Raw genomic sequence first — 19,493 nt, forward strand, 5'->3', positions numbered from 1 at the left:
TGGCACAATCCCAGGGGCCACCCACATTGATCATCTCCTCCATGAGATCATCATAGTAGTTTGGGTCGTCCGGCGTTGGCATCGGCATTCTATCAAACAAGTTGCATGCATCGGGTAAGTTGGCCGGGGAGACCACCTGTGAGCGTTTCCTCTGCGTCTTGGTGGACTTGCTGGTCACAGGTGTGGTGTTGAGATCAATGGGAGGCACCACAGGGATGACCAACACAGAATCACCCATTTTCGGCAAGCAATACCGAGGTGAGGTGGAGAAGCGAGACATTGTTGGGTCATGTCCCGGAAGGTAACCATACGCCAATGACGATGTTAATGTGCGCGATGAGTCCGGAAGCCTGGGCGGACGGGCCGCCGACAAGCCCGTGCCTGCCACCATGGTGGCGGCGGTAAGAAGGCTCGGCTCGTGGAACCCCAGCCGTCTGCACGGCCTTTGTGGCGATAGCGTTGGTGTCCACAGCGGCGGCGGTAGTGGCGATGGTGGTGGCGTATTATTTTGCTTTCTCCTTCCTCCTCTCGTTAGCCCGCTTCACCGTCTTGGACGCTCTGTACTCCGGGGTCATCTCCTTCTTCGGGGTCACGGCGGGGATGGTCGGCGGCGGCGGTGTTGGGCTCGTCAAGCATGGCTCTAGGTGAGAGGGTTTTGGGGGGGGGGAATGGTGGGAGTGGCAATGGTGTGCCACCAACTGACGGGACAGGGAAGGGCAAGGGGAGAACGGCGCGGGCATCCTTATTGTTTACACTCGACCTAAATTTGGGACGAAAATGGGTCAAAATGGGCATCCATCCGTTTGCGTCGGGGCATTGGACTGTGTTTTTTGTCCACAGGTCGCAAACAGACGCGGTGGACGAAATGTGTCGGCCCACTGCAGTTGCCCTTAGCTATTGATTCGCTACATGCCGATCACTTTACATCGTCCAAATGACAAAAGCGTGACGGTTAACCCCTAAATGATGTGGGAATCAGAGACTTTGAGGCATCTGATGACATGTTGTGTCATTTTGCATAATATGATCGTCGAGAATGAGGGTGATGGGGTAGCGCAAACCAAGGACTTTGACAAGCCACACGAACAAGTCCACATCCAGAAACATCAAGATGCATATCGACTTATGAATTTTCTACCGATGCATCAAAATCTTTGAGATCATCGGGTGCACACGCAGCTACTCAGTGATCTTGTAGAAAATACGTGGATCCATATAATTAAATCAAAGAGCTAATGTTTGAATTGTGCGGTTAAAATAAATTTTATGGTATTTTTGCTATCAACAAATATTATTCGTGTAATATTTATTTAGAGTATATGATGGACGTGCAAGGATTTGAGTTCTCACATTTGGTCAGAATACTTACAAATTGGAGAGAGAAGGTGTGGCGCTGGTCGCAGATTGGTCCGTTTGTGGATTGGTGCAATGCGTTCCAGAGAACACAAGCGGTGCATCTTCTAGTAGTGCTTTGTGATGCCGGCGATGCGCTTCTTTCCACGCCCACCCACCCACCCACCCAAAGCACTACTCCCTTTCTCCTTTACCTTCTCTCACATCCAACGCGTCGACCACTGAACAAACACATGAGCCAAAAGCATTAGGAGGGATTCGTATCTTGAGTTCTTGACTGCTGTTGTTGGTCTTGCTCATTCTCATCTCCTCCTCTCCTCCATTGCGTCGCGTCGCCTGCGCTGAGTGCTCGCCCCCGCCAACTCACTGCCGGGAGGAGACCTTGACGACCGCGGAGGTATGTTTCCTGTCGATTTGTTTCCTGCTAAGGTAGCAATGCTTGGATCTAAAAGCTGATTACTTCTCCTGCTTGAGAGTCTCATCCATTTGTGTTGGTTGAATCTTGAATCCACGGTAGGAAGAATCATGGAGTTCCCTGTCAATCAGAGCATGATGCACTGAATCCACTGACCTGGTAACTTCGTCTGAGTCTCACCTTTCTTGATGTTCTGCTCTACTCACATCCACACCTTCTTGTTAATCTCCACCTTCTTGTTAATCTGATGGTTTGCTAGATTTTAATTTCTTATTCTTCTTCCAGATCGGGAGCAGTGAGCTAGTGACGCATCTGACCTCTACTGCATCTAGCCTCTGCCGTTAAGCACCAAAGGTGAGCTTGGGCCAAATCCAGCTAAGTTTTTGGCTTGGCGACTCAGTTGTAGAGTTTGGATTGCATTACAGCTCTCTAGATTCATAGATTTGCAGTTTTCCAGCTGATAGGTCATGGAGGTCGTCACGGGTGCCATGGGCAGCCTGCTCCCCAAGCTCGGCCAGCTCCTCATGGATAAGTACAACCTGCACAAACGTGTCAAGAAAGATGTCGAATTCCTCCGGAAGGAGCTTGAGAGCATGCAGGCTGCCCTCATCAAGGTTGGCGAGGTGCCGCGGGACCAGCTCGACAGGCAAGTCAAGCTTTGGGCCGACGAGGTCAACGAGCTCTCCTACAACATGGAGGATGCCGTTGACAAGTTCCTTGTACGTGTTGACGGCATTCAGCCACACGACGAGGCAAACAGATTAAAGGGGCTATTGAAGAGGATGATCGGCGTGTTCAAGAAAGGCAGGAATCACCATCCCATAGCTGACGGGATTCAGGGTGGACACGGTCCGAGCCGGTCCGGTCCCTGTCCGAGCCGGCGTTTGGACCGGCCGCTGGCGGTCCGGTCCGGACCGGACCGAGCAACGTCGCGGTCCTGTTTTCAGGGACCGAACCGGCAATGGCCGAGCTCGGGCCGGACCGAGAGGACCGTGATGTAACGCCCCGAGACCGATGTGCCAGGTGTCGTTCAGCTATTCGTTGTTGTTGTCTTGTCATTGGCTTGCGTGTTGCATTTCATCATGTCATCATGTGCATTGCATCATCATGTTTTCAAAACTTGCATCCGTCCCGGTCTCCTCGTTCCTTCCGTTGTCCGTTCTGAGCCCAACCACATTTGCACGCGCCCGCGGCATGTCCAAGATAGTATTTTATAAGTGGCCGGGAAATGTTCTCGGAATGGGTTGAAAGTTGGCATGCGGTGTCGATTTGTTGTCAGTAGACCGCCTGCCAAGTTTCATTGCATTCGGAGTCCGTTTGACGTCCCAACGGATAAATATAGCGGCAATAGTAGCCGGTCTAACGTCGGACGTTTTCGGTCTCCGGAAACAGTCGCCGGGCCTCCCTCTCTTCTCTTCTCTCAGCTCGAGACCATCTGCACAGCCCACTAGCCCACCTATTTAAACCCCCCCTCCGTTCTGGTCCGTCAGATCGCGATTGGAGGCTCCGGAACGGACAAAAATCCCCCTAACCTAGCCCCCTTCTCCCCCTTCCATTTTTGGGCATCCCTAGCCCCCCCACCTACCTCTAGCCGCCTCCCACCTCCATTTCCGCGCCACCCGCTCCAGCTCCGCCACTTGGCGCCGCCGCCGGCGCGCCCCGAGCCAACCGGGGGCCGCCACGTCGCCCCTGCCTCCCTCCAGCGCCCCCATCCGCCCGAAGCCCAGCGGAGGCCCGCCCCGAGCCGATCTGGGCCCGAGGCGCGCGCCCGCGCCGCCGCCTGCCCGAGAGCCGCCTGGCTCTCGCTCGCATCTCCGTCGCCCGAGCAGCTCGCTCGCCCGCGCCTCCCGATCTGCGCCGCCGACCCCGCCGCCGCGCCCTGCAGTCCTCCGCCCCAGGTCGCCGCCTCCCCGTCGACCTTCACCTCCTCTCTTTCTCCTCCTTCACTTCTCGTGCTCACCCCGCCGATCCCTTCCTCCCGCAGGTAGCCGCCGCCGCCATAGAGTCATTCTGCCGCCGCCGCCACCGGGAACGGATGGATCCGGCCGGGATCCGCCGGATCCGCCCCATCCCAGACTCCTCCGGCCATCCCTCGCCCACTGCCGGCTCTCATCGCCTTCCGCGCCGCCGGCCTCGTCTCTGTGCGTCGGGAGGACGACGCAGGCGCTGCCGGCCTCGTGGCCCGACCTCCCCACATGGGCCTCGGCCCCTCCCCTTCGCAGCCCAGCGCGCCAGCCTCTCCAGCCGCGCCAGATCCAGCCCAGCCGGCTCCAGCCTCCTGCTCCACCGCGCCCTTCAGACTAGGCCCGAGCCAAGGCCCAGCTCACTCGCTCCGCGAACCGCGCCAGCCGCAGCGCCTCAAGGCCCAGCTCGCCCGGCCCAGTGGCCCTCTGGTGAGCGCCCACGCGCTATCCTGCGCCCCCAGCGCACTTTTGTTTCCTGCGTCGGCCCGTGTGGTTTGGTTTCGGCCCGCGTAGTTTTTTTTTCTGCGTTGCGAATTTGTCTATTTATCCAGAGATTGCTGTTTTTACAAAAAAAGACCCCTAAACTTCATGCATTAATAACTTCACAACCGTGCATCGGATTAAAATGTTTTATATATGTAAAATGCTCAGAAAATTGTGTAGTTTAAGAATATGCCATTTTCATCCATGTTTAAAATGTTTAACTTGCTGTTTATTTAAATTTGCTAATATGCCATGCTAAAATGCTTTATTTCATAACTAAATAACCGTAACTCCGATTTTAATAAATTATATATGTAAATGGGGTAGAAAAATGTCTAGTTTAACATGGTGCACTCATCTTGCATGTTTAACAACTCTAAAGTATTGTTTAGGGCAGAACAGTGCCAAATCTAAAATATGCTATGGGGATTTACCGGAATTGTTGTTCGTTACTTCCGGCCTCATTTAAACTTGCCTAGATAGGTAGTTTCGTTGTGCTTCACCTCTTGCCATGTTAATCAACATTTAATATTGTTGGGGTACATAAACGAGATCAAACTAAATAACTTGTTGTGGTGTTTCGTCAATATGCAACTCATTGCATATTGATCTCCACTTAATTTGTAGAACTGCTTGTGCACTTTGCCATGCCATGCTTCATTAAACCGGACATGCCTCATACTCGTTTGTGCATCATGCCATGTTGATGTGTTGGTTGTTTACTATGTTGTGTGCTTCTTTTCCGGTGTTTGCTTCTTCGGGTTGGTTCCGATAACGTCGAGGTTGTGAGGATCCGTTCGTCTACGTCCGTTTGTCTTCTTCGTAGACTCGTTCTTCTTCCTTGCGGGATCTCAGGCAAGATGATCATACCCTCGAAATCACTACTATCTTTGCTATGCTAGTTTGCTCGCTCTTTTGCTATGCCAATGCTACGATGCCTACCATTTGCTTGTCCGCCTCCCAAATTGCCATGTGAAACCTCTAACCCACCATGTCCTAGCAAACCGTTGATTGGCTATGTTACCGCTTTGCTCAGCCCCTCTTATAGCATTGTTAGTTGCAGGTGAAGATTGAAGTTTGTTCCTTGTTGGAACATGGAGATGTTGTTCCTTGTTGGAACATGTTTACTTGTTGGGATATCACAATATATCTTATTTAATTAATGCATCTATATACTGGTAAAGGGTGGAAGGCTTGGCCTTATGCCTGGTGTTTTGTTCCACTCTTGCCGCCCTAGTTTCCGTCATATCGGTGTTATGTTCCCGGATTTTGCGTTCCTTACGCGGTTGGGCTATTATGGGAACCCCTTGACAGTTCGCCTTAAGTAAAGCTCTTCCAGCAATGCCCAACATTGGTTTTACCATTTGCCACCTAGCCTTTTCTTTTCCCTTGGGAGTCGCGCTCCTGAGGGTCATCATTATTTTACCCCCCGGGCCAGTGCTCCTCTGAGTGTTGGTCCAAACTAGAGTCCTGTGCAGCGCCCCCTCGAGGAAACTCGAGGTTTGGTTTTAGTTGTATGGAGCGCTCATCTGAGTGTGCCCTGAGAAAGAGATATGTGCAGCTCCTATCGGGATTTGTCGGCACATTCGGGCGGTGTTGCTGGTTTAGTTTTACCCTGTCGAAATGTCTTGTTGTACCGGGATACCGAGTCTGATCGGAACGTCTCGGGAGGAGGTCTATTCCTTCGTTGACCGCGAGAGCTTGTCATAGGCTAAGTTGGGACACCCCTGCAGGGATTTGAACTTTCGAAAGCCGTGCCCGCGGTTATGGGCAGATGGGAATTTGTTAATGTCCGGTTGTAGAAAACCTGAAGTTGACCTTAATTAAAATGACATCAACCGCGTGTGTAACCGTGATGGTCTCTTTCCGGCGGAGTCCGGGAAGTGAACACGGTTGTTGGAGTTATGCTTGACGTAGGTTGTTTAGGATCACTTCTTGATCATACTTTTATCGACCGTGCTTTGCCTTCTCTTCTCGCTCTCATTTGCGTATGTTAGCCACCATATATGCTAGTCGCTTGCTGCAGCTCCACCTCATACCTTTACCTTACCCATAAGCTTAAATAGTCTTGATCGCGAGGGTGCGAGATTGCTGAGTCCCCGTGGCTCACAGATACTTCCAAAACCAGCTTGCAGGTGCCGATGAGTACCGTGCAGATGACGCAACCAAGCTCAAGGAGGAGCTCGATGAAGATCTTGTCCTTTGTGTTGTTTCGTTCTAGTTGATCAGTAGTGGAGCCCAGTTGGGGTCGATCGGGGACCTTTGTCGCATTTGGGGTTCTTCTTTTATTTTGGTTCCGTAGTCGGACCTTGATTGTATTGGATGATGTAATGCTTTATTCATGTAATTGTGTGAAGTGGCGATTGTAAGCCAACTATGTATCTCTTTCCCTTATGTATTACATGGGTTGTGTGAAGATTACCTCACTTGCGACATTGCTTTCAATGCGGTTATGCCTCTAAGTCGTGCTTCGACACGTGGGAGATATAGCCGCATCGAGGGCGTTACAAGTTGGTAATCAGAGCCTTCCCCGACCTTAGGAGCCCCACTGCTTGATCGTTTTAGCGGCCGAGTTGAGTCTAGAAAAAATGTTTTGAGTCATTTAGGAATTATATATCGGAGAGTTTAGGAATTCTTTTTACTCCCAGTCTCTTCATCGCTCTGGTAAGGCATCCTGACGTAGAGTTTTGACTCTTCTCTTCTCAAATTTCACTAAAATTTTTTAGGATCACGCGGGTATCTTGGAATCGTTCCGATGGTTTTATGATGAGAACATTGTCTTGGTGCCTCCTGTCAGGGGTTTTGTGGAAGTGTCCCGGGGAGTTGAGCTCTGAGGTGTTGTCGTCATAATTTTATCGTTGCAGTTCTGGAATACCTGAGTTTAGTACGCCGACATCGAAAATCTCTTTTATGCAGTTCGTTGGTGAGATAACCTCGACGCCACCCAGTACTGGGGCGGGAGTTCGGGAGTATCGCCATAACTTGTATAACGGATGCTTTTCGAAGGTTGAGGTAGATGATTTCCGAAGGTTTCTTGGTTATGTGTTGAAGGATGGATACAGCTGGATGTAGGATTTGCTAGTTTGGGTGAGATATTATGCTTCCCCTGTATCCCCAACACCTGATTGCATAACCGGAAAATTTCGGGAGTTTCATAGGTGGGAATTCAAGTAGCTCGTAGGATATCTTTCCGATAGATGTATGATATGAAATTGGGGTTCGACGTCTAGTGGTCCGCCTATTCACGGTCGGTTTTACAGTGGTCTCGTTGTGTCTTAAAGAGTCCTTGGCTATGCCGACTCGGGGACGCTTCGTATGTCATGTGCACTGCCTTGTACATGATGGTGCTGTACGATCGAGCCCGTGTAGGCCCCACCACAAAAACTTCGGACGAAATCTCTATCATATGTTTGTTCTGGCTTATTCTGCAAGCCAATCCTTCGTTTTGTTTTGAGTTGTGGTATTCGAGTTGCTTCGAAGTCAAGAGTTGATTCCATACCTTTCCTAAATGGTCTTCTCATATTTCTATGTGAATACTAATCCTTCTTGATAATCGAGATTGTCATGTCAATCCTTTTTAACCAGTGTGCTTCTCTTCAAGTGGACACGATCATTTGAACTTCCGCAAGATCAATGATCAGTTCTTCTCAACGGTGTTTGTTTCATCCGTCTCCAAGTTGCCTTTGTTTTTCCCACCCACCCACCCTTTTTCTTCGAGGACTCGGATTCTTTATCAAATATCCATTTATTATGGAGGTCCCTCCATTCTATTTCCTTCATGTTCTTATCCGGTGATTCTCATGAAGTTACTAACGGAGTTTCTAGTTCATCATTCTTCGTTTCTTTTATCTTCTCCGGTGGTTTCAAGTCAAGCTTTTGGTGTTGATCATATCCCTTTCCTCGTTTTCAATGCTTTCTCATGCTGGTGCAATTCTCAATCTTTCACCTCTCGCTATTCAATTGTCCCGGAGTGCTCAAATTTTCTCAAAAGGTTTGTCTTGTCATTCAAGATTCTTTCAAGATCTTTCGAGGATGTTATCTCATTCAAGTCATTTAATTCAACCGATGCAACCTCTCTTTTAAATCATTTCAACGCTGTTTCTTTTGAGTGGGCCCTAACCCACAGGTCTGTTCCCAGGATCTTACCTGACTCTTATTTTCCCGGAGCTATCCTCAAAGTTCTTGTCAAAGTTTGACGTAAGAATGATTCATCATCAGTCATATGTATTTCTCCTAGATCTTTCACAATTCTTTTCATCGTTGGCTCAACCTCTTCGTTTTGATTCCTCGAGAGTGTCTAAATAATTCTTGGTGATGTTTCTCGTCATTTTGAAGACCAAAGAAGAGTTTCTCTTTAATCTTGCTCCATTCTCTTCAAGATTCGTGATTCTAGCTTGTTGCCATCCTCTCGTAATTGTTTTGATCGTGAGAATTCTTTTCACCTATCCGGAGAAATTCAAGAGTCTTCTCAGTTTGTTATCCGGAGTCCATCAATTCAGGTTTATTCATTCTCAGCTGCCAGTTATCATTCTCCTATCTTGCCGGCGCATCAATCAAATATCCTCTAATCAGTTCTTGATCTCTTCGTTCTCATGTATCTAGTTTGTCTCAAGCACCTTCGTTCATTTTCTAATTCTTACCGGTGATGCACCCCTACTTCGATCATTTTCAATTCTTTCGGTGGTTCGCTCAAGTGTTCTCTTCCTTCTTCATCATATCAATTCATTCGTTGTTTCAATCCTACCGGTGGTCCATTAAGTTTATGTTATATCTCTTTTAATCCTTGATACGAGAATGAGTAGTATGCCAAATCCATTTTTTGTCATCAATTTAATTGGTGAAGGATAGGCATAATGTAATTCTTATTCTTGTTGCATCGACTGAACTCAATTCCCTATTCCGGAGGCTCATCAAATTCTTGATTTCTTTTGTTCATATTTCTTTTCCCGGAGTTCCAAGTTTTCTCAATTATTTCACCATGGAGATTCATCTAAATCATTACAAGGTTTTACCTTGTGTTCTCAACTTCTCTTTCTTTTCGTTACCTTTTCTTTACCGAAGTTCTCATGAAGGTTCTACATGAGGGTTCATCAAGGATTTATATTCCTTCTTGAAGTGTTCATCAAGATTCTTTTCCGAGGAGCTCAAGTTTTCTTCATCTTGCTATCCGGAGTGCAATTCTTTCAACCGTATCATTGGAGCTGGTATTATGTCATTCTTGATAATTTGAGTTCATGTTTCATGATTCACATGTTGTTAAGAATGAGGTATTTCAAATCCACCAACCTCTTCGTTGGAGTTATCTGGTGTCATGTTTCACCTAAAGATTTCTCTAAGGATTGTTGATATTTATGCTGCTTATAAATGACCCAAGTTTTTCTTTTACCCTCCCGGTGAAATATTTTCTCGTCTCCTTGTCTATATCAATACAATTCTTTTCCCGTGAGTGGCAGGTTGTCACCTCATAATTTGAGATGTATTCCATAAGACCATATCAAGCTTATTCTTTTTGTTGTTGGTTTTCCAACAACTCCATTCTAGCTTTTGTTGTAAGCATGCTACCTCGAGACCTTGTTTCCCTTCGTTCACTCCATTCCATTCTTACTTTTGTTCCGGAGGCATTGTGATGTTCATCTTTTCAACCCATCATCTCGTTTTGTCAACGATCATGTTCTTTTCGTGCTTATCCATTTAACCAGAGTGTCGTGTCCTCTGCTCAAGTTCTTTTCATCTTATCTAGTCTTGTATCACTTTTCAACCGGAGTGCTGTTCGAATTTGGTCTTCCTTGATCCCCTTCCTTAACCGGCGTGTTTTCAATATATATCTTCCCTTCAACCTCAAGGTTTTTCGCAAATGTTCTTTGTCCCTATTTGCTAACAGAGTGTTTTCGACCTTGTTCACCTTCGTTGTATTCTTTTCTCGAATTTGTTCAACCTAGCAAGGTTCTTTGGTTTCACTCATTGGTCAAAGAAGCAATTTAGTTTTACCGCTTCTCTTTCCCTTTCGTTTTCCCTCCGGTGCCATTCTAGATCTCGGGACGAGATCCTCTCGTAGTGGTGGAGTGTTGTAACGCCCCGAGACCGATGTGCCAGGTGTCGTTCAGTTATTCGTTGTTGTTGTCTTGTCATTGGCTTGCGTGTTGCATTTCATCATGTCATCATGTGCATTGCATCATCATGTTTTCAAAACTTGCATCCGTCCCGGTCTCCTTGTTCCTTCCGTTGTCCGTTCTGAGCCCAACCACACTTGCACGCGCCCGCGGCATGTCCAAGATAGTATTTTATAAGTGGCTGGGAAATGTTCTCGGAATGGGTTGAAAGTTGGCATGCGGTGTCGTTTTGTTGTCAGTAGACCGCCTGCCAAGTTTCATCGCATTCAGAGTCCGTTTGACGTCCCAACGGATAAATATAGCGGCAATAGTAGCCGGTCTAACGTCGGACGTTTTCGGTCTCCGGAAACAGTCGCCGGGCCTCCCTCTCTTCTCTTCTCTCAGCTCGAGACCATCTGCACAGCCCACTAGCCCACCTATCTAAACCCCCCCTCCGTTCTGGTCCGTCAGATCGCGATCGGAGGCTCCGGAACGGACAAAAATCCCCCTAACCTAGCCCCCTTCTCCCCCTTCCATTTTTGGGCATCCCTAGCCCCCCCACCTACCTCTAGCCGCCTCCCACCTCCATTTCCGCGCCACCCGCTCCAGCTCCGCCACTTGGCGCCGCCGCCGGCGCGCCCCGAGCCAACCGGGGGCCGCCACGTCGCCCCTGCCTCCCTCCAGCGCCCCCATCCGCCCGAAGCCCAGCGGAGGCCCGCCCCGGGCCGATCTGGGCCCGAGGCGCCCGCCCGCGCCGCCGCCTGCCCGAGAGCCGCCTGGCTCTCGCTCGCATCTCCGTCGCCCGAGCAGCTCGCTCGCCCGCGCCTCCCGATCTGCGCCGCCGACCCCGCCGCCGCGCCCTGCAGTCCTCCGCCCCAGGTCGCCGCCTCCCCGTCGACCTTCACCTCCTCTCCTTCTCCTCCTTCACTTCTCGTGCTCACCCCGCCGATCCCTTCCTCCCGCAGGTAGCCGCCGCCGCCATAGAGTCATTCTGCCGCCGCCGCCACCGGGAACGGATGGATCCGGTCGGGATCCGCCGGATCCGCCCCATCCCAGACTCCTCCGGCCATCCCTCGCCCACTGCCGGCTCTCATCGCCTTCCGCGCCGCCGGCCTCGTCTCTGTGCGTCGGGAGGACGACGCAGGCGCTGCCGGCCTCGTGGCCCGACCTCCCCACATGGGCCTCGGCCCCTCCCCTTCGCAGCCCAGCGCGCCAGCCTCTCCAGCCGCGCCAGATCCAGCCCAGCCGGCTCCAGCCTCCTGCTCCACCGCGCCCTCCAGACTAGGCCCGAGCCAAGGCCCAGCTCGACCGCTCCGCGAACCGCGCCAGCCGCAGCGCCTCAAGGCCCAGCTCGCCCGGCCCAGTGGCCCTCTGGTGAGCGCCCACGCGCTATCCTGCGCCCCCAGCGCACTTTTGTTTCCTGCGTCGGCCCGTGTGGTTTGGTTTCGGCCCGCGTAGTTTTTTTTTCTGCGTTGCGAATTTGTCTATTTATCCAGAGATTGCTGTTTTTACAAAAAAAGACCCCTAAACTTCATGCATTAATAACTTCACAACCGTGCATCGGATTAAAATGTTTTATATATGTAAAATGCTCAGAAAATTGTGTAGTTTAAGAATATGCCATTTTCATCCATGTTTAAAATGTTTAACTTGCTGTTTATTTAAATTTGCTAATATGCCATGCTAAAATGCTTTATTTCATAACTAAATAACCGTCACTCCGATTTTAATAAATTATATATGTAAATGGGGTAGAAAAATGTCTAGTTTAACATGGTGCACTCATCTTGCATGTTTAACAACTCTAAAGTATTGTTTAGGGCAGAACAGTACCAAATCTAAAATATGCTATGGGGATTTACCGGAATTGTTGTTCGTTACTTCCGGCCTCATTTAAACTTGCCTAGATAGGTAGTTTCGCTGTGCTTCACCACTTGCCATGTTAATCAACATTTAATATTGTTGGGGTACATAAACGAGATCAAACTAAATAACTTGTTGTGGTGTTTCGTCAATATGCAACTCGTTGCATATTGATCTCCACTTAATTTGTAGAACTGCTTGTGCACTTTGCCATGCCATGCTTCATTAAACCGGACATGCCTCATACTCGTTTGTGCATCATGCCATGTTGATGTGTTGGTTGTTTACTATGTTGTGTGCTTCTTTTCCGGTGTTTGCTTCTTCGGGTTGGTTCCGATAACGTCGAGGTTGTGAGGATCCGTTCGTCTACGTCCGTTTGTCTTCTTCATGGACTCGTTCTTCTTCCTTGCGGGATCTCAGGCAAGATGATCATACCCTCGAAATCACTACTATCTTTGCTATGCTAGTTTGCTCGCTCTTTTGCTATGCCAATGCTACGATGCCTACCATTTGCTTGTCCGCCTCCCAAATTGCCATGTCAAACCTCTAACCCACCATGTCCTAGCAAACCGTTGATTGGCTATGTTACCGCTTTTCTCAGCCCCTCTTATCGCGTTGTTAGTTGCAGGTGAAGATTGAAGTTTGTTCCTTGTTGGAACATGGAGATGTTGTTCCTTGTTGGAACATGTTTACTTGTTGGGATATCACAATATATCTTATTTAATTAATGCATCTATATACTTGGTAAAGGGTGGAAGGCTCGGCCTTATGCCTGGTGTTTTGTTCCACTCTTGCCGCCCTAGTTTCCGTCATATCGGTGTTATGTTCCCGGATTTTGCGTTCCTTACGCGGTTGGGCTATTATGGGAACCCCTTGACAGTTCGCCTTAAGTAAAGCTCTTCCAGCAATGCCCAACGTTGGTTTTACCATTTGCCACCTAGCCTTTTCTTTTCCCTTGGGAGTCGCGCTCCTGAGGGTCATCATTATTTTACCCCCCGGGCCAGTGCTCCTCTGAGTGTTGGTCCAAACTAGAGTCCTGTGCAGCGCCCCCTCGGGGAAACTCGAGGTTTGGTTTTAGTTGTATGGAGCGCTCATCTGAGTGTGCCCTGAGAAAGAGATATGTGCAGCTCCTATCGGGATTTGTCGGCACATTCGGGCGGTGTTGCTGGTTTAGTTTTACCCTGTCGAAATGTCTTGTTGTACCGGGATACCGAGTCTGATCGGAACGTCTCGGGAGGAGGTCTATTCCTTCATTGACCGCGAGAGCTTGTCATGGGCTAAGTTGGGACACCCCTGCAGGGATTTGAACTTTCGAAAGCCGTGCCCGCGGTTATGGGCAGATGGGAATTTGTTAACGTCCGGTTGTAGAAAACCCGAAGTTGACCTTATTAAAATACATCAACCGTGTGTGTAACCGTGATGGTCTCTTTCCGGCGGGGTCCGGGAAGTGAACATGGTTGTTGGAGTTATGCCTGACGTAGGTTGCTATAGGATCACTTCTTGATCATACTTTTATCGACCGTGCTTTGCCTTCTCTTCTCGCTCTCATTTGCGTATGTTAGCCACCATATATGCTAGTCGCTTGCTGCAGCTCCACCTCATACCTTTACCTTACCCATAAGCTTAAATAGTCTTGATCTGCGGGGTGCGAGATTGCTGAGTCCTCGTGGCTCACAGATACTTCCAAAACCAGTTTGCAGGTGCCTATGTTACCGAACAGGTGACGCAACCAAGCTCAAGGAGGAGCTCGATGAAGATCTTGCCCTTTGTGTTGTTTCGTTCTAGTTGATCAGTAGTGGAGCCCAGTTGGGGTCGATCGGGGACCTTTGTCGCATTTGGGGTTCTTCTTTTATTTTGGTTCCGTAGTCGGACCTTGATTGTATCTGGATGATGTAATGCTTTATTCATGTAATTGTGTGAAGTGGCGATTGTAAGCCAACTATGTATCTCTTTCCCTTATGTATTACATGGGTTGTGTGAAGATTACCTCACTTGCGACATTGCTTTCAATGCGGTTATGCCTCTAAGTCGTGCTTCGACACGTGGGAGATATAGCCGCATCGAGGGCGTTACACGTGAGGACCGGCCAAGACATGGGCAGAGCGCGCTCTGGAGCTCCGGCGACGGCTCATCAGAGAGATATCTTGCTAGAGGAAGCGCAGCTCATCGAAAAGATGTCTGGGAGCTTGAGAAGCATCAGAGGAAGCTACGTGACCAAGAAGAACACCGGAGGGAGCTCATCGGCGACGAATCTGACACGACGGCCGGTGGACAGAGATGAAAGGAATGATGGCTGATGCGGCTACGTAGGACCTCCCTCGTCAATTTTTTTTGACGGAGATGATAGATCTCACGACGGAGGAACTCCTAGACATGATGGTTCGTCGCAGGAAGGCTGGTGGCCATGGTGTTATGCGGTGGTGCTCTGCTTGTGCGTTGGACGGCGGCTGCCGCGGCACAGGTGCGTGGCCCTGTCACGCCTTGGCCGCCACGCACTGGCCAAGCCCCCGTCAAGCCCCCGCCATGCCCCCGTCAAGCCCCCGCCATGCCCCCGGCAAGCCCCCAGCCATGCCCCCGCCCTGCTCTGGCCATGCCCCCGCCATGCCGCCGGCTGCTTCTTCGGTCCGCTCGGTCGGCCCGAGCTTTAACCGGACCGGACCGGCCGATTTTGGGTCTTGTTTTGAGGGACCGGACCGGCCGATTTTTTTGTCGGGCCAGGACCGAGCCAGCCCGGACCGAGCGGGCCACGAGCCGGTCCAAAAGACCGCTCGTGTCGTCCACCCTGAGACGCGATCAAGGACATCAAGGAGCAACTCCAGGAGGTGGCTGCTAGGCGTGACAGGAACAAGGTAGTTGTTCCTAATCCGACGGAACCAATTGCTATCGATCCTTCTCTTCGAGCTTTGTACGCAGAAGCGACAGAGCTAGTTGGCATATATGGGAAGAGGGACCAGGAGCTCATGAGGTTGCTCTCCATGGAGGGTGATGATGCCTCTAACAAGAGACTGAAGAAGGTCTCCATTGTTGGATTTGGAGGGTTGGGCAAGACCACTCTTGCTAGAGCAGTATACGACAAGATTAAAGGTGATTTCGATTGTCAGGCATTTGTTCCGGTCGGTCAGAACTCTGACATGAAGAAGGTTTTAAGGGATATCCTCATTGATCTCGGCAACCCTCACTTAGATCTTGCGATGCTGGATGCCAATCAACTTATTAAAAAGCTTCATGAATTCCTAGAGAACAAAAGGTATGCATCAGTTTAGAAAAAAAGTACGCTATTATGAGATGTTTGTTTCCTATGCTAGTTGTACAAGTAATGCTGTACTAGGGTATAAATATATTGTACGTCACACGCGGAAGGGTGCAGAATATTTGTTTTTCATTAACATCACCTTTACCGACATATGCAGTTCGCCCTAAACTGTAGACCTTATAGGTGCTAAATTTCAGGCATGTATAAGTACGTAGATGTTTGATTCTTCCCTCCTTTATCAATATAATTAGCAAGTACTTCTTGTTGCATTTGTATGGCTGAACTTATTGCATTGATCCAAGAAATTAAGCTGAACATTTTACATTTCACCAAAGTGAATGTGATGACAATTGTAACAAATAATAAACCAAAAGGTAAGTAAGGAAAGAGGAAGGTAGATATTACCAAAATTTACATCAAGCTTATTTATATCTTTTTCCTTACCTATCCAGTTTTAAAACACATATTTTAAAGGGTGGCAACGTGCGCCAAAGGCTACCATTGAAAATTCCTAAAATATTGTACATTTGATTGATGACCAAACAAGAAGATAAATTATCTCTTCATTAGCACATTATATTTCCATGCATGTCCTTTTCTAGAAACTTACTATGAACATAATATAGACGAATGGATAATGCCACACAATTTGAGTCTCCAAGAGGTATATTAGCTGCCATATATTAAATTGGTGGGCCAATCTGTACCAGGGTCTTTTTGATATATCTACCTGACCATTTGAACTTCTATAGTTAATTGTATTCTGCATATGATCAATGATCCAAAAACTTGCTATTTGTGATTTACTCATTGAGTCTTAAATATTTATTCATTTTGTTCATCATATGATTGGAGGCCCATAATGGATGCTTCATCATAGTAAGATTATCGAGTTCAAGACGCATGCTTCTTACTTGTTTGTTTCTGAATATACGCCCTTATAGATGTATAGTTCCATCCATAGATTCATATGACCCTCGGCTTTCTGATGTGTACACGCTGAACTAATGTATGTATCTTGTCATAATTGATGATATATGAGATGAAAAATTATGGGAAGGCATCAATTTTGCTTTCTCCAGCAGGAATAATCTAGGCAGTCGGCTAATCACCACAACCCGCATTATCAGTGTCTCCAATTCATGTTGCTCGTCAGCCAATGATTCAATTTATAAAATGAAACCGCTTTCTACCGATGACTCCACAAAGCTCTTCTACAAAAGAATATTTCCCAATGATAGTGGATGTCCAAATGAATTTGAACAAGTGTCTGAAGATATATTGAAGAAATGTGGTGGGGTACCACTAGCCATCACTACTATTGCTAGTGTTTTGGCTAGTGGCCAGCAGGTGAAACCAAAGTGTGAGTGGGATATTCTGCTCCAGTCCCTTGGCTCTGGACTAACAGAAGATAACAGTTTAGAGGAGATGGGTAGAATACTATCTTTTAGCTATTATAATCTACCGTCTCATCTGAAAACATGTCTACTGTACCTATATGTATATCCAGAAGATAGCGAGATTTTTAGAGATAGACTGATATGGAAGTGGGTGGCCGAAGGATTTGTCCACCATGGAAATCAAGAGACTAGCCTGTTTTTGCTCGGATTAAATTACTTCAACCAGCTCATTAATAGAAGTATGATCCAGCCAATATATGATGGTATAGGCCAGGTATATGCTTGTCGTGTACATGATATGGTTCTGGACCTTATCTGCAACTTGTCACATGAAGCAAAGTTTGTTAATGTATTGGATGGCACTGGAAATAGCGTGTCCTCAGAAAGTAATGTTCACCGTTTGTCCCTTCAGAATAAAAATGAAGATTGTCAAGCCAAACCTCTCACAAATATCATGAGTATGTCACGAGTGAGGTCCATTACTATCTTTCCACTTGCTGTTAGCATCATGCCAGCTCTGTCAAGGTTTGAAGTTTTGCGTGTACTTGATCTATCAGACTGCAATCTGGGAAAAAGTAGCAACCTGCAGCTTAACCTCAAGGGTGTTGGACATTTGATTCACCTAAGGTACCTTGGTCTAGAAAGTACTAAAATCAGTGAACTACCGGCTGAGATAGGAAACCTGCAATTTCTGGAGGTGTTGGATCTTGGAAACAATGATCAGCTAGATGAATTACCGTCCACTCTTTGTAATTTGAGAAGATTAATCTGCCTACGTGTTTATCCCGGTGTGGTGGTTCCAGTTGGTGTGTTGCAGAATCTGACATCCATAGAAGTGTTGAGGGGCATCTTGGTCTCTCTGAACATTATTGCACAAGAGCTTGGCAACCTGGCAAGGCTGAGGCAGCTTGAGATTTACTTCAAGGATGGTAGTTTGGATTTGTATGAAGGTTTCGTGAAGTCTCTGTGCAACCTACATCACATCGAAATTCTATCTATTGATTGCAATTCCGAAGAAACGTCTTTTGAACTGTTGGGTCTCTTGGGAGAACGCTGGGTGCCTCCTGTACATCTCCATGAATTTGAGTCTGGGTTGCCTAGCGAACTCTCTGCACTGCGAGGGTGGATAAAGAAAGACCCCTCGCATCTCTCGAACCTCTCCGAGTTAATCCTCTGGTCAGTGAAGGAAGTGCAGCAGGAGGACGTGGAGATCATTGGGGGGGGTGCTGTTCCTTCGGCGTCTCTGGATAAAAAGCACCCAACAAATACAACGGCTGCTAGTCATCCGTGCACATGGGTTCCGCTGTATGGTTGACTTTGACTTGCATTGTGGATCAGCAACGCAGATCAGGTTTGAACCAGGAGCGTTGCCGAGGGCGGAAGCAGTTGACTTCAGCCTGGGCGTGCGGGTGGCGAAAGAGGATGGCAATAGTGATTTCGACTTGGGCCTGCAGGGGAACCTGCTCTCCCTTTGGCGGAGGGTCTGGGTTTGTATATATTGTGGTGGAGCGAGGGTTGGGGATGCCAAGGAAGCGGAGGCTGCGGTGAGGCACGCACTCGAAGCCCATCCCAATCATCCCTTTATTAGAATTGACATGTACCCGCGTATAGCAAAAGGTACTCATGCTGCACCTAACTACTTACTTGTATACGTATGAGTGTGTTTTCTCATGTCCGCCTAACCTTATTGCTTTCTGTATGCACGGCTTTGATCTCTAAACCTTCCCAGATGCCGATGATGACGATTTGGTGTGTGGTAGTGATGAAGACAACTGATTTCTGATGCAGAGCGACTCACATTGCATCAGGTTCAGGTGTGCTTGTATTTGCTTATCTTATCCCCCCCCCCCCCCCCCTCCTCTTTTGTTTTCCAATCTCTAGAGTTCCGCTTATTGTTCCATTGATCAACTATGCTTCACTGTGAGATCTGCTACTTAAGAAAATATTTACTAGTTCTACCGACATCGTTCGATTACATACAAATCAAACGGGTGCTTCCAAGTTCCAATAAATAAAGTACTTTTGAAAAGAGTTTTCGCAAACAAATCCTTTATGCCAATAAGAATTGGAACATAAATGTACCAGGACAGGAGAAAGTATGTATGTAGATACACCTAATTATCATTTTTTCCACCACCTTACTTTTTCCATCTCTAGAGCTCACCCTGTCGTTGCATTGATCGCGCTTCACTAGTGACTATTGAAATTAGAAACTGGTGAAGGTGTTTTACAAAAGTTTCTTAGGCATAAGTATCTGAGAAAATTTCACCTGCTCAGTATCATTTTTTACATGGGCTGATGAAAGAACTAGATTTTCAGAAGATTTATGGATAGAGGATGCTGTTTTAGGTGCCAAGCTAGTACTCCATGTTATACGATTTATCTTTGTGTGAGCATATCTCTGTAGCTAGAGTGCTAGGCACTAATGCCAGTGCTCTAAAATTTACAAGGAATATATATATGCTGATACTGCTGGGCTGTGGCATCAATTATTTGCTGATTCTGAAAGTTTTTGTGTGAGAAATAAGCAAGATTCATAGTACATGGATTTTAGAGACGAACGGGTTATTTTCTGTGCATTCTATGTATATAGCTTTGAAAGCTCAGCAGATGAAATGACCTTGTAGAAAATTTTGGTATGTAAAAGTTCTACTGAAGATCAAAGTATTTCTG

General features: G+C 47.8%; 1 protein-coding gene and 1 pseudogene across 1 annotated transcript in view; one reads left to right on the forward strand and one right to left on the reverse strand.

Moving 5' to 3' along the window:
• Window positions 1–19,493, reverse strand: part of LOC123104094 (pumilio homolog 2) — a 70,140-nt gene that overhangs the window by 23,510 nt on the left and 27,137 nt on the right. The gene's annotated exons all lie outside the window — the stretch shown is intronic.
• On the forward strand, window positions 1,758–18,596 carry LOC123104088 (disease resistance protein PIK6-NP-like; annotated as a pseudogene).

This window comes from Triticum aestivum, chromosome 1B (genome assembly GCF_018294505.1).
Source record: "Triticum aestivum cultivar Chinese Spring chromosome 1B, IWGSC CS RefSeq v2.1, whole genome shotgun sequence".
NCBI classification, from domain to species: Eukaryota; Viridiplantae; Streptophyta; class Magnoliopsida; order Poales; family Poaceae; genus Triticum; species Triticum aestivum.